The sequence below is a fragment of the Equus caballus genome, chromosome 29, assembly GCF_041296265.1.
Source record: "Equus caballus isolate H_3958 breed thoroughbred chromosome 29, TB-T2T, whole genome shotgun sequence".
NCBI lineage: Eukaryota > Metazoa > Chordata > Mammalia > Perissodactyla > Equidae > Equus > Equus caballus.
Window position 1 is genome coordinate 21,209,370 of NC_091712.1, and position 12,926 is coordinate 21,222,295.

Sequence of the window (12,926 nt, forward strand, 5' to 3'; positions counted from 1 at the left end):
ACTTCTCACGTTTCTGGAGGTGATATAAGGCCAAAAAAACCAGACTCACCTAGTAATACTTAGTCAAGCAGTGACAGTTCATATAGCTGTCATTTGATTGTGACATTTAAATCTCTAGTCCTTGATGTACATTGACTGGTTTACCTTTTGCCCTCAGGAAAAATTCCAAATTCCTCAGCATGGAATAAAAACACCCAAATCAACTTGGTTCTTGCCAAATTATTCAGCCTTATCTCTTGCTCCTTACCCTCCTCTGCCCCTTTGCTCTGGCATCTCATCAAACTAGAAGACTTAGCCTTCCACAGAGGTCTTCCTCCCCTCCAGTCTGTGCATGTGCTTCTTCCCTCTCTCTGTCTGACACACTTCTTCCTTGTCCTTCAGGTGTCGACTTACATATCACCTCCGCCAAAAAGCCGACAACACTGACACAAAACTGGGAGTCCCTTCTGTGGGTTCCACTAGTGCCTTGTTTTATCCCTGTCACGGGATATATGAGTCTGTGTGGAAACTGCCTGTTCGTCTGTGTTTTCGGTTGATAGCACACGCCTGCTGAGGGATGGACTGTGTCATCTTCGTCTTGTAACTCCAGTGCTTGTTACAGTACCTTAGCACATGGTTGTTGAATAAAGAAGTGGAGAATGAGAAAACCAGAAGCTCTGAAACTTAACCACAATAGCAATTAATTCAGTGTGCAGCCCCGGGCAAATTATATTTCATAGTCATCTTGTATTTTGTATTGTAGCCATATATAGATGTTTTTCATTTTTCTTAACACTTACAAAGGTCTCAACTATTTTTTTACTAACTTATGCTTAGTTAGCTATGAAGTATTTTAAATAAAGATTATAATTCTTTCTTTTTCTTTCCAGCTGCCGCTGAATTTGAATCTGGACCCTGCTTCTCCTCTGGGATCTACTGATGAGTCAAATCTAAATCAAGATCTAGTTTTGAAAACGTCACAAGAATATGTCCAGATTTTGAAGAAAAATTACATGATCTGAAGAACAAATAGTAAAAATTTATATACTGGGCCATTTACATAACATTTTAATTGTTTCCCATTAAACACATGATGTGAAAATCTTAAAGGAAAATATTTTTGTATCATATGTGTATGATGAAAATTTATATAGTATTTTAAACTGCTTCTTGGCATCAAATTAACTTTTAAACAGATTTTGTGAATGAAAACCAGCACTATTGAGTTTTATCTACTCAAACTGCCCAAATACCAGCTATTTAAACAGCACCTGAATAATCAATTTGTTGTTAATACTTCAGTGGTGTTAACTGATTGCCTATTTGTATTTTCCAATTTTTATCACTATATATGGACCTAAAGATTTAGACAGACATCATTTTGATATACTGCTGCTGTGGCTATTGTCAATGTTTGGATGCGTTATAATAGTTATAGTGCCATAAAATTTATTATACATAATTTTAACTTTAAACACTGATTCATAGATCTCTCCTTATGGAGAAATAAAAGTTGACTAAGACTGTTCACCTTTTCCACTTATTTATTTATTCTTGATTTACTTTTAAACAGTCTTAAAATTAGGGAAAACTTCCAAGTTTTAGTACAAAGAACTTTTTTCCCCTGAATCATTTGAGAGTAAATTGCTGACATTATGCCATCATCCCTGCCTCCTTTAGTGTTTATTTCCTACGCGTCAGTACATTCTACATAACTACCATACATCTGTCACAATCAGTAAATTAACACTAAGATGTTCCATCATTTAATCCTTATCTTCTTTTCAAGTTTTACCACTTGTCTCTGGCGTCCTTAACAGCAAAAAGATCCTGTTCAGATCCATGATTGCATTTAGTTGCCGTGTCTCTTAGTCTCCCTCAGTCTGGAACACTTCCTCAGTCTCTCCGTGACTTTCATGACCTTGAATCTTTTGACGGGTCTGTTCCAGTAACGTAGACCATCCCTCAGTGGGGATTGTTCTGATGTTTCCTCACGACCGGTTCAGACCACACCTTTTCACAAGAGTATCGCAGAAGTGATCCTGAACTCTTCTCATTGCGTCCGATCGTGTGACCCACAATTCTGATTTGTCCCAGTACTGCTGGTGTGAATGCTGACTTCTGAGGGTAGTATCTGCCGGGTAATGTTAGTTTTCCACTTCACGATTAATTAGTATTTTATGGGAGAAGTACTTTGAGACTATGCAAGTATCTCTGTTCCACATGAGACTTTTGATTTATTCATTTACTTGTATCTATATGGAGTCACGATTTATTTTATTCAATGAGTTATAATTTGTTAATATAATTTTTAAAATTTTATTGTTCTTTTGGAAATGTTCTATTTTGACAATTTCAGGCTTATAGAAAAGTTGCAAGAATAGCACAAAGAATTCTTGGATACCCTTCCCCAAATGTTAAGATTTTACTATATTTGCTGTTTCCTTTCTCCCTTCTTCTCCTCTCTTTCCAGATAAACATAAATGTAGGTCTACAATATACATTTTTTTTCTGTGAACTATTTTTAAGTTGCCGGCACAATGCCTCCTCACTCCTAAGTACTTTAGTGTGTATTTCCTAAGAACAAGGAATTATTTTATGTAACTGTAGTATAATTATCAAAACCAGGAAATTAAAATTGGTTCAATATTAATATCTAATCTATGAACCTTACTGCAATCTTGCCAGTTGTTTCAATAATATCCTTTATGGGCAAAGAAAATCCAAGACACTGTGTTGTGTCCAATTGTCCTGTTTCTTTAGTCTCCTTTAATCCAGGACAGTTCTTCCGTCTTCCTTTGATTTCCATGACATTTACATTTTGAAGAGTATAGGTCAGTTATTTTGTAGACTTTCTCTCAGGTGGGGTTTGTGTGATGTTCCCTCATAAGCAGATTCAGGTTATGCCATTTCACCAGGAATGTCACATTAGTGATGCCCAGTTCTTCCCAGTGCAGCAAAATCTGGAGGCACATGCTGGGTCCATTACTGGCAATGTTGACTTTGGTTATTTGGTTAAGAAGTGTCTGCCAGGTTTGTGCACGGTAAATTTACTATTTATCCTTTGTATTTCATAATATCTTGTGTGGAGATACTGTGAGACTTTAGAAGTATTTGGTTACTCCTCAAAATTTCCCCCCCTAGATTCAGCATCCATTAATGGTCGTTTGCTTGAATCAATTATGATGATGATGTTTGCCAATGATGATTTTCTTATGCTGTCGTTCCTTCTACATTGATAAATAAAACAAAAAACCAAACAAATAAATGAAGGAGAAGGGAAAGCTTATTATTTTGGTGCTAAAATGCCCCAGATTTGGCCAGTGGTAGCCATTTCAAGTTGATTTCATGTCTTTTTGACCTGTCCCCATTATTCTTTGAGCACTTCCTTATTCTCTGGGAGAAAATGTTCCAAGCTCATCTTAATGATCATTCTTCCCCCTTACCTTCACCCAGACATCTAAGTGCTGCTGCAGATCACACAGTGCCCAGCAATCCTACTAATGATACTCACTCAACACGGGTTGACATAAGGGAAGCCATATTGTATAAAAGAAACCATATTGTAACTTTGAATGACCTCAGACTAACTAACCCAGCTGGATATGCACTCTCCAGGAGTCCTACCTGCTTTGTAGATTTTATGACCCCTGCTTGTGTATGTACCTCCCAGTTGCGATAAGATGATAACTTAGTTCTTTTGAGTTCCTTAGGAATGTGATAACGCCGAGCAGAGAGTCTATGCTGATAGCTATCATCAACGACAACTGAAAGATCTGTTGTGGCAACTCCTGGGTCAACATTCCTCACCCCTTCCCTCTAACCCACTGGCCTATATAACTGCTTCAAGATTCTGTGCCCTGCTTAAGATGGTTCTTTAGGATGCTGGCCTGCCGGTCTTCCGATTTGCTAGTTTATCACTTAATAAATGCCCTTTCTCTGCCACAATCTTGCCTCTTGACAATTGGCTTTTGTCTTCAGGCGAACATACTGTGCCCTTTGCGTGGTAACACTATTTTGCTTTAGTCAATTTGCATCTCCTTTCTTCACAGTGATTATTTTGAATCTAATCTCCTCTACAAACTTCTCACTCTATTTCTTCCCTCACACTTGGACCAGGCGATCTTATTTCCCCACAACAAACTTCTGAAAGATTTCCCTGTTTCCTCATCAACAATTTACGGCCACCATCTTTAATATGTCTTCTTCCCCCATTCTCCCAAAACTATTCAAATTTACTGATGACTTCCACGTTGCTAAATCAAAGTGACATTTTTCCAGTCCTTGTCTAATTTCTCATTCCTCTTGGTATTCAATATAAGTGACGTCCTTGAGACACTTTCTCCTTTTGGCTGGGCTGGGCTTTTAATATTCTTTAACTTTATCCTGAATGCACACACAAAGTATTCTGATCAGAGACAGAGTTCTTATTAAATATCTCACAGAAAGCAACATGCACATTACTCCCCTTGCTCAGTCTTACCCTTGGGTTGAGAGGTTCAGATCTAGTCAATTGTCCTACACCAGTAGGTGAAGGACAGGAAGACTGACTTTCCCTGCTGCTTGAGAAGGGGCAGGGTCAGCTGCCCCACCCCCACCCCCACCCGTCCTGGGAAGGCTCTCTGCCTTACTCCAGCCCTTTGGTATGTAAATAAAATCTCTCCAGGAGCCAGACTTGGAGGCCTCTCCAACTTCCTGCACCTCATTCCTCCTTGAAATGTAAATAGTGCACCTCAGGGGACCTACTCCGGGCTGTAACTATTTAGTTCTCCTAGGGAGATGAGACATATTAATCCTTGCAGATCAGAGCAATTAACTAGACAAATGGCTGCAGATCTAAATCTTAGACTGCATGAAGAGTATTAGAGGGTTAGGGCTTTTCACAGAAACACTGAGACATCCCAGGAAGTTTTACTTTCCCACAATTCCACCCCTTGATCCTGAGTTTTAGCCCCTGGAGAATTTTCCTAAGTTTATGCCGCATCAGCCACTCTAACCTGCCAAACTGAAGCTCGCATTGGCAGTCACCAAATCCTTATTGCTTATGTTAGGCAACGTTTAATCAAAGGCAACGTTTGATCAGCAGGACCCTGAGCAACAGGAAAATGATGAACCTGTAGCATGGGTCTCAGCCAAACACCCCAAGATCTCAAATTGAAGCATCTGAGTCCCAAAACCATTAGGGTCTCTCTTGGAAAGCCAGGTGACTTTCTCCTCATGTTTCTGTATTAACCTTTTCTACCTGGTCCAAGGCACATACCCAAGGACAGCTGGCTATGCTAACAATTTGCACAGACTTGGCCTCGGCCTGCAAGGAAGGCAGGCTCGGCAAACTCTGTTATCCATACAGCGATAGCCAGTGAGTTGAAACTCCCCTGAAGGCCTTTCAGGCTGAGGTGAGGTCATGGCTCACTTCAGCAGGAGTCAGGGATGAATTTCATACAGCTTTCTAAGGGAACATCTCCCATTTAGGTAAAACCCCCACAGCGTACATGTGTGGGGGCTATGTGCACTAAAGGGGTGTTTCCTTCAGCGTTTGAATGTTTCTGATAACCGCCCCTAGGTGTAAACCACAGTGTTTCCACTAGAGAGCAAGTTACTGCCTGCCTTTCCCACCCACAACACAGGATTCCCAGAGGACACACATAACTCCCCAGGAAAGAGATTCCAGTTGCTAGGGACCACGAGCTGGACACAGTCAGGCAGCACTATGGCCTCCCACTGACTGGGAAGGTTTCGTGCCACCTTCCTCAGAGTTCAGTCTGAATAACTGAGATCAGTTTAGTTTATGTTTTCAGTGGGACCCCCTGGAAGCAGGCAGTTTCAAGTGGTTCTGCTGGCCTTTACTGAGGAGGGGTTCTCTTGGTTCTTTTGGCTGGTCTAATAATTAAATTGACATAAGACAGATTAACAGGAGGGGGAAAAATTTAATTTTGTACATACAGAGGTCTCATAGATATGGGACCCAAGAAGTGACTGAAGCAGGCTGTTTATATACCTTTTAGACGAAGAAATCTGAAATTTGTGAAGAACTGATAAGATAAAGAAACTTAGCCTTGGGTACAAATTAGTGAAGAAACTAAGCCGAGTTTGTTTACATAGGCTTCTCGACTCTGAATTCTGTATCTCAGACACTAAGGACGTCCCTCCACCTCCTGGTGCAAGGAGGGTAACTTTCACATGGGAGATTTATTTCCTGCTTTTAGGGGGACAGAGAGGAGAGTCAAAGTGTCCTTCTTGCACCTGTTGTTTCTCAAGTTAATACTAATTCAAGATAATCCATATGCTACTTTTGCATATTTTCGAGCAGTCTGCCCTCAGCCTGTGGGAGACTGGAATTGGCCACCCCAAGATATGTCTCTTTGCCATGAGAATTATTTTGGGCTGGTTACTTTTTTAAAAAACTGCAGACAGGAAAGAAACTCTAAAAAGTAGAATTTACTTACCCTTTGTTAGAAGACATGTACAGTGTAAAGGAAATCTCCATTTGTAAAGGTGTCTCCCTCTCTGTACCAGGAAGGAGGGATGACCTTATCTCTAGAAACTCTTATTAATGTGGAAGGCAAGGATTCAAGTCTGCATAACAATCTTACTCTTGTTTACTGTACTTGTGTGGTAACCTCCTGTAACTGACTCCCCCCACCCCCAACATCCTCCTTTGTCTTTAGCTGAAGATGATGTTTAAGGTGGTGGCTTCAGCCATTTTGGTGAGTTGCTCAGTTTGCCTGAGCCTCTCCCATGTATACATGTTATAAAGCTTTGTTTAATTTTCTCCTATTATTCTGTCTCATGTGAATTTAACTCATTCTCCAGCCAGAAGAACCCAGAGTGGGTAGAGGAAATGTCTTCTTCCCTGACAAGCCCCATCAGTTCCCTCCTCTGAAACTTTCCTAGCAATTTCCCATATTAAAAGCTGAGCTGGTGTCTTCGGAGTGAAAGATCAGGTTAGTAGCTGAGTGGTAACAGATCTGTAAAGGGAGAAAAGAACATGGACTAGAATGAGGATCAACCAACAGAAAAGAACAAATTGAAGCACATTTCCCCACAACCCAAAAACCAGTCTCCCAACCCTGGGAATAGACCAGTCCAATGAAATGGTTTTGCTTCATTTATGTGATGAAAAATGTTAACCTTCTCTTTTCACAGATTTAAGTCTCACACTACAGGTCCTGTTTGATTTACAAACAGCAACATTTTCCACCAATAATCACACAAGCCTGCAGTCCCTGTTAACTGTCCATCTTCTATCATTGAAGTTATTTTGTGGATCTTTCCGAGATCCTCGTCTCGGATGTGGTACCCAGGCCGTGAGTTGACTCCATCGCTACTCTCACGACCGAAGCCCGCGCTGTCCCTCCTCCAGGTGGAGGAGGCCGGGGGGGACTTGCCCTTTTTACTCCAAAAGCCAAAAATCTTCTTCATCGCGGACCCTACGGGCTTCAGAGCCATCTCGCCGCCCCCTCCGCGTTTCGCTGCATCCTGAGCCCAACACCAGTACTGTAGATAAGCTGGCCGGGTCCCGCCACAACATCCCAGCCACCAAACTCTGCGGTTGAGAATCCCTCAGCGTAGACCAACCGTAGCCCAGCAACTGCCGCTAAACACAAGCGCGCACGTGCGCCTCGGAAGATGCCGTCACTGCGCGTGCTCACAGAGACCCAGGGGCCAAGGGTGCCCAGAGCGCACGTGCGAGGCCCAGGTGGTTCAAATCTCGGGGATCGTTTATGGGCAGTGCGGTTTGCTTACAGTCTTCGGTGGGCGTCGGCTGAGTGTTTCCGGACGTCTGCAAAAGTTAGATGTTCCCAGTGGAAAAGCAATCTTTGCATATAACTGGGACTAGAGTAGCTTGGAAAGTCAGGATGCCAAAGGACTCGTCCTGCAGAAAACTCCCATAAACTCTACTTACCCCTCAGTTTATTCCCCTTCCACATCCCTCTGGGCCCCGGCCGGTCTCCATGGGATTCAGCAGATGCAACAGCAGAAAGCTGTTTTCATGGTTTCAGAGATTGTGGCCATGTGTGTCAAGTGCAGACTGAGGGGGAGAAACCAGTGCACATTCTCCGGATGAAATGAAACGCGTTTCTGCATGCCTCTGAACCCTCCCCTTTGACTTACCCTTACCTTTACATCTTCTTTACTTTTATTTTTTGCTATTTTCCCCCAATTAAATCTGTAATCAATCCAAGATTTATTTTGGAGAATGGTGTGATATTTAAGAGCTTTTTAACAAAATGGCGATTGTCCCAAACAGTCCATCTTTTCTCACCTCCTTTAAAATACCTCTTTATCTTACATTAAATCCTCAGGTGTGTTTTTTCTCTTTTGGGTTTTCCATTCTGTTCCATTGAATGGTCTACTTTTTCTTGCATCCCTAATCTATCATTTTAACTTCTTTTTATGTCCCTCATTAGCTCTTGATTGTTTTTTTTCCTTATGTAAACCCTACACACTTCTTATAGTTTGTACTGATTATTGTTTTGATATCTGTGTATTCATTTGACAACCAGAGTGAAAGATTTTTTTAAGCTATAATTTTTTAACAGGAGAAAAAGTTGACATTTTCTGGCAGATACTTAGGGAAGGCACAAACTGGATGGTAAAAATTTCACCAGAAAGATGTAATACTAAAGAACAGTGTGATGCAGGTGAAAAAAATCAAAATGCGCACAGATGGGCTGTTTGTATTGAAGGGTAAGATAATTACTGAAAATTTTAAAATATATAATATAGCTATTTTTTCCTCAAATCTTATTAGCCAAATTTTTCAGTAATTAGCTACCTAACAGGGACATCTAACCTTTTTGTTTCCTCTGAATATTTTCTCTGTTCCTTTGCTTTATCTACCCAAATCTATTCCCCACTCTTACTTGTGTAATCTTATCATCTCCATTATTATGAAGCCTCTGCACTCTACACTTGTCCCATATTCCTTAAGATCTCTCAGACATAAAATCTAAATAATCATTTCCCCTTGCTTCCATCTTCCTCTATTTGCAACTCGTGTGTTTCCATCTTTATTCCATTTCTTAGGAAGGCAAAATATGTTGACTCCACACTCCATAGAAACTGGTATAAACAGGTGAGTGTATATGGAAACTCCTTTTAATATAATACTTGATCCAGTAATTCCACCTGGACTATACCTCGTATTGTGGGTGAAGCAGACAGGAGCAGCAGGCACAAAACACAGCTAATACAAAATCAGCTAACCCAAAACTCACCAGGTTCCTATCACATTTGTTAGCGATTTCAAGAATTAACTGAAATAAAAAGTAACAGAAATCACTGTTGCACAAGATGCACAGCAAAATTAGAAAGTTTGGCAGCCATATTTTACAGCAAAACAAATCCATAGACATTAAGTACTTATTCTTCAGAGGCCATTAACACCACTTTGTTCTTAGTAGATTGAATGGTTTGATAAATTATTTGGAAATAGCACCTCAGAAGCCGAGTGTCTGGACTTTCAGCAGAAATTGCTGCTGGAATGCATCTACAGAGTTCTGGCAAACACTGGGGGCCCTGTGAGGAGGTGGCTGGTTCCAGGATGGGCGTCTTCATTGGGGGAAGAGCAATGAAGAACAACACCACCACCGCCATTCTTCAGGCCTCTCCAGCTGGGCTGGGCCAGATAGTTTGGGTGTGAATGGTTTCAACTATGATCACCAAGCATTTACCTCCTACAGTCGCCCAGCTAGAAAATTATCTTTCATCTCCTGTTTGTCTCCTCAGTATTCCCCAGGGTGACTTATAAGAATGATAAAGGATGTAGTGACATTTGGAGAGAAGACTCTGACGTTCCCTGATGCAACCAGGAATGAGGGTCAAAGCCATTACCAGGCTGTGGGGAGGCAGGAACCACACCAGGACTCCAGGTACGTTGTAGCGCTTTGGTTGACGCTAGTGTTTTTGTGTGGACCAGAGGTACTCAAGGAGGACACATTAGGCCAGCTCTGAGCTTCTGTGCTCCTTGGTCAGGTGCTGTCTGGATCCCCAAAGAGTTTCCTACAAGCAATTGAACCCTAAGATTTCCCATTCCCAGACTTCCGTGGAAACTAATTTCAGATCCAAAGCACAAGCCTTCTAGAAAGTTGTTGCTTAGAACGTCCATGCCTATCTAAGGCCCCAGTAATGCCCTGGTCAGCTCTTCTGCTCCCTCATGTAATGGTTATGCTAATGAAGTTAATAATGTATGAGAGTAATATTTGTTGTATGATGAAAAACAACTAAGATATGGATGCCTCAGCAAATCCCTTAGCTAAGGTTCTCCAGTCCCAGTTCAAGGCTGTCGTAAATGTTCTCTCCTTTTAAGAGTTACCACGAAACTCGTCAAACACTTTTCCACAGCTGGTTCATTTCTGTTTGGGATGTGTCTTCCCATGCATTCCACTGTGTCTGCTGAGGAAAGTTAAGACTCCGTTGTAATCAAACCATGAGGAGACTATGAGGGCCCACGTGTGTTGAGGCTGATCTGCCAGTGTCTACCGGAGACCCCTGACCTGGGAAAACCGCAGCAAGGGGGCCACAAAGTTAAAATAGAAAATGTACTGAAAACCTTATTGTGGCATCTGGGAGTCAGCGAGGAAAAACAGACATGACATTCCATGTTCAGGGAGGGAGGCAGGTTTTATATTTATGCCACATTAAGGTGAGCACAGAGGGCCTGTCGAATCAGGTAGAGGAGGATGGCAAGTCAGGGAAAGATGCACAGGAAGAAGTGATACCAAAGCCGAAACTGAAGGAATGAATAGGAGTTAGCCAGTGAGAGGGGAGGAGATGGAAAGAAGCACATTCCAGAAAGAAGGGATAATGTATCAGTGAGGGTCCAATCAGGAGAGAAAGCACTCAGCAATTTGAACAGCGAGAGTTTAATATCAAGAATTACTAACTCTAACAGTAGATCAACTATAGAGGTGAAAAGAGAAATCGCGAGAATACCCTCCAGTGGGACAATAGCCAAGGAAGGAGCAACTTAAATGGGTGGCCCCCAAGGCTGGGATTAGAGCTCAGTGAAGAAGGTGTGGGTGCAGTTCACTGAGTTGCCTCCAACAGGCCAGAGCTGGTTCCCAGTCACGGAGCAAGCAGGAAATGCCCTGCGGGAGTGCAGGGAGCCCACTTAGCAGCAGAGCAGCCCAAGGCCTGGGCTGGCGTATCCATGTCCAGAAGGAGGCAGCACACACCTTCGGGATACAGCAGAGTCAAGGCTGAGGGCTGGGCGGACAGAGGGAGGAGGTGCCAGGAGCTGCCTCCCAGGGACATGGTGTCCATGTTAGTAGGGCCACTGGCTGGGATTGGCCTGCATGCTCTGGGAGAGCACAGCTAGAGCAGAGCACTTCGGGTGTTGGTGCAGAAGGAACAAGCAGCAGCAAAAAGCAGCACACCAGAACCTGGGCCAGGGCCACTCCTCAGTCTCCAGGAAGGCACGAGCAACCCACTGGGACACACATGAGTTGAGGTGGGCAGTCTGAGGAAGTCAGACATACAGGAGTCAAACTTCTCTGCCATCCATTGGGCTCAACCACACCTCCTTCAACAAGGTTTGAACCCCCCTCCCGAGTTTGCCCTTTTGTGGGTACTCCCCTTCAGCCCTAGGGCACCCTTCAGAGTTCTCTTTCCATCTTAACAATTGTTCTCCTATCATAGCTTAATAATCCCTTATATTAAACTTCCACTGTTTAAATTACCATGTGCTACCTGTCTTCTGATTGGACCCAGGCAGATACAGAAGCCGCAGAGGTGCACTGTTCAGATCTGTCATCAAGAGAACCTAACGTGGAAGCACAGCTGAACTGTAGCCACCAGCTGCTCCATTTTTTGTCCACCGCAAGGCTCCCACTGAGGCCTTGTGTCTGCCGTGCTGTGTCGAGCCAATGACTGAGCACAGAAGGGATACCAAGGCCAAGTCATTTCTGTCAGCATAGGACTCCTCTACAGGCAACCTCTGGATGGAGGCTCACCATCACAACCCCAAGGGCCTACGCTGTGATTTCCCTGCTGGGGCTTGCCCTGAGAGCCATGCTACAACTTTTCCCCACCACTGATGCCACTAACCCCATGGGGTCTACCAGACCCTGTGACCAAAGCAGGAGGGCTGCTTGAAGCACAGTCTGGACCGACTGCAGAACGCGTCTGCTCTCGGCCCACTTCAGTCTTGCATACTTTACTGTCACCAAGGTGTAAGGACCAAAGGAGTACTCCTAAGTGTGGGACAGCGTTTCTCAACCTTGTTCTGTTGACATATTGGTCAGGTAATTCTTTGTTGGGGGTCGGGAGCTGTCCTGTGTATGGTAGGACATTTAGCAGCATTCCTCATGTCTGCCACTAGATGTTAGTAGTAGCATCCTCAGTTGTGACAATAAAAATGTCTCCAGGCATTGCAAAATGTCCCCTGGGGAGCAAAATTGCTCTTCCATCCCCACGTGTTGAGAATCGCTGATGTTAATATGCTGCCTCCAGAACCCAGTGGCCAACAAATCTGTTTCCTTCTTTGTGAAAAGGTATCAGGAGGCAATTTGTCTTTCACTTCTGAGGGAATATCCTGACATGCCCTTGACCCTGGATCCCTAAGAACATCACAGAAGTGGCAATTCATGTCTTAACAAGGCCTCCAGGACTACAGCCACTTACTGCTCATCCTGTCAAATCAGCATGATGTCATCAATAAAACAGACCAGTGTGATGCTCTGGGGATGTTCAGGTGTCCGAATCTTTTCAGAATATAACGTGACACAGTGAAAGAGTTAAAATAACCCTGGGCCAAAGGTAAATGAATGATTCGTTCATACCATGTAAATGTGAACTGCTTCTGATCCTCTTTTGTAATTGGAATAGAAAAGAATGCATTTGCCAAATCTATGGTCACATACCGTGAACCTTAGGCCTTATTAATCTGTTCTGGATAAACAGATTAACATTAATATCTGGACCTATGCTAGGTCCAGAATACC

The 12,926-nt window shown here is 43.0% G+C and overlaps 1 long non-coding RNA gene across 1 annotated transcript; it reads left to right on the forward strand.

Moving 5' to 3' along the window:
* Positions 1 to 7,634: 7,634 nt before the first annotated feature.
* On the forward strand, positions 7,635 to 12,663 carry LOC102150897 (uncharacterized). Its single transcript, XR_001380066.3, has 5 exons — positions 7,635 to 7,832; positions 9,010 to 9,058; positions 9,712 to 9,854; positions 11,695 to 12,227; positions 12,477 to 12,663. It is a non-coding gene; the product is annotated as an uncharacterized lncRNA (long non-coding RNA).
* The last annotated feature ends 263 nt before the right edge of the window (positions 12,664 to 12,926 follow it).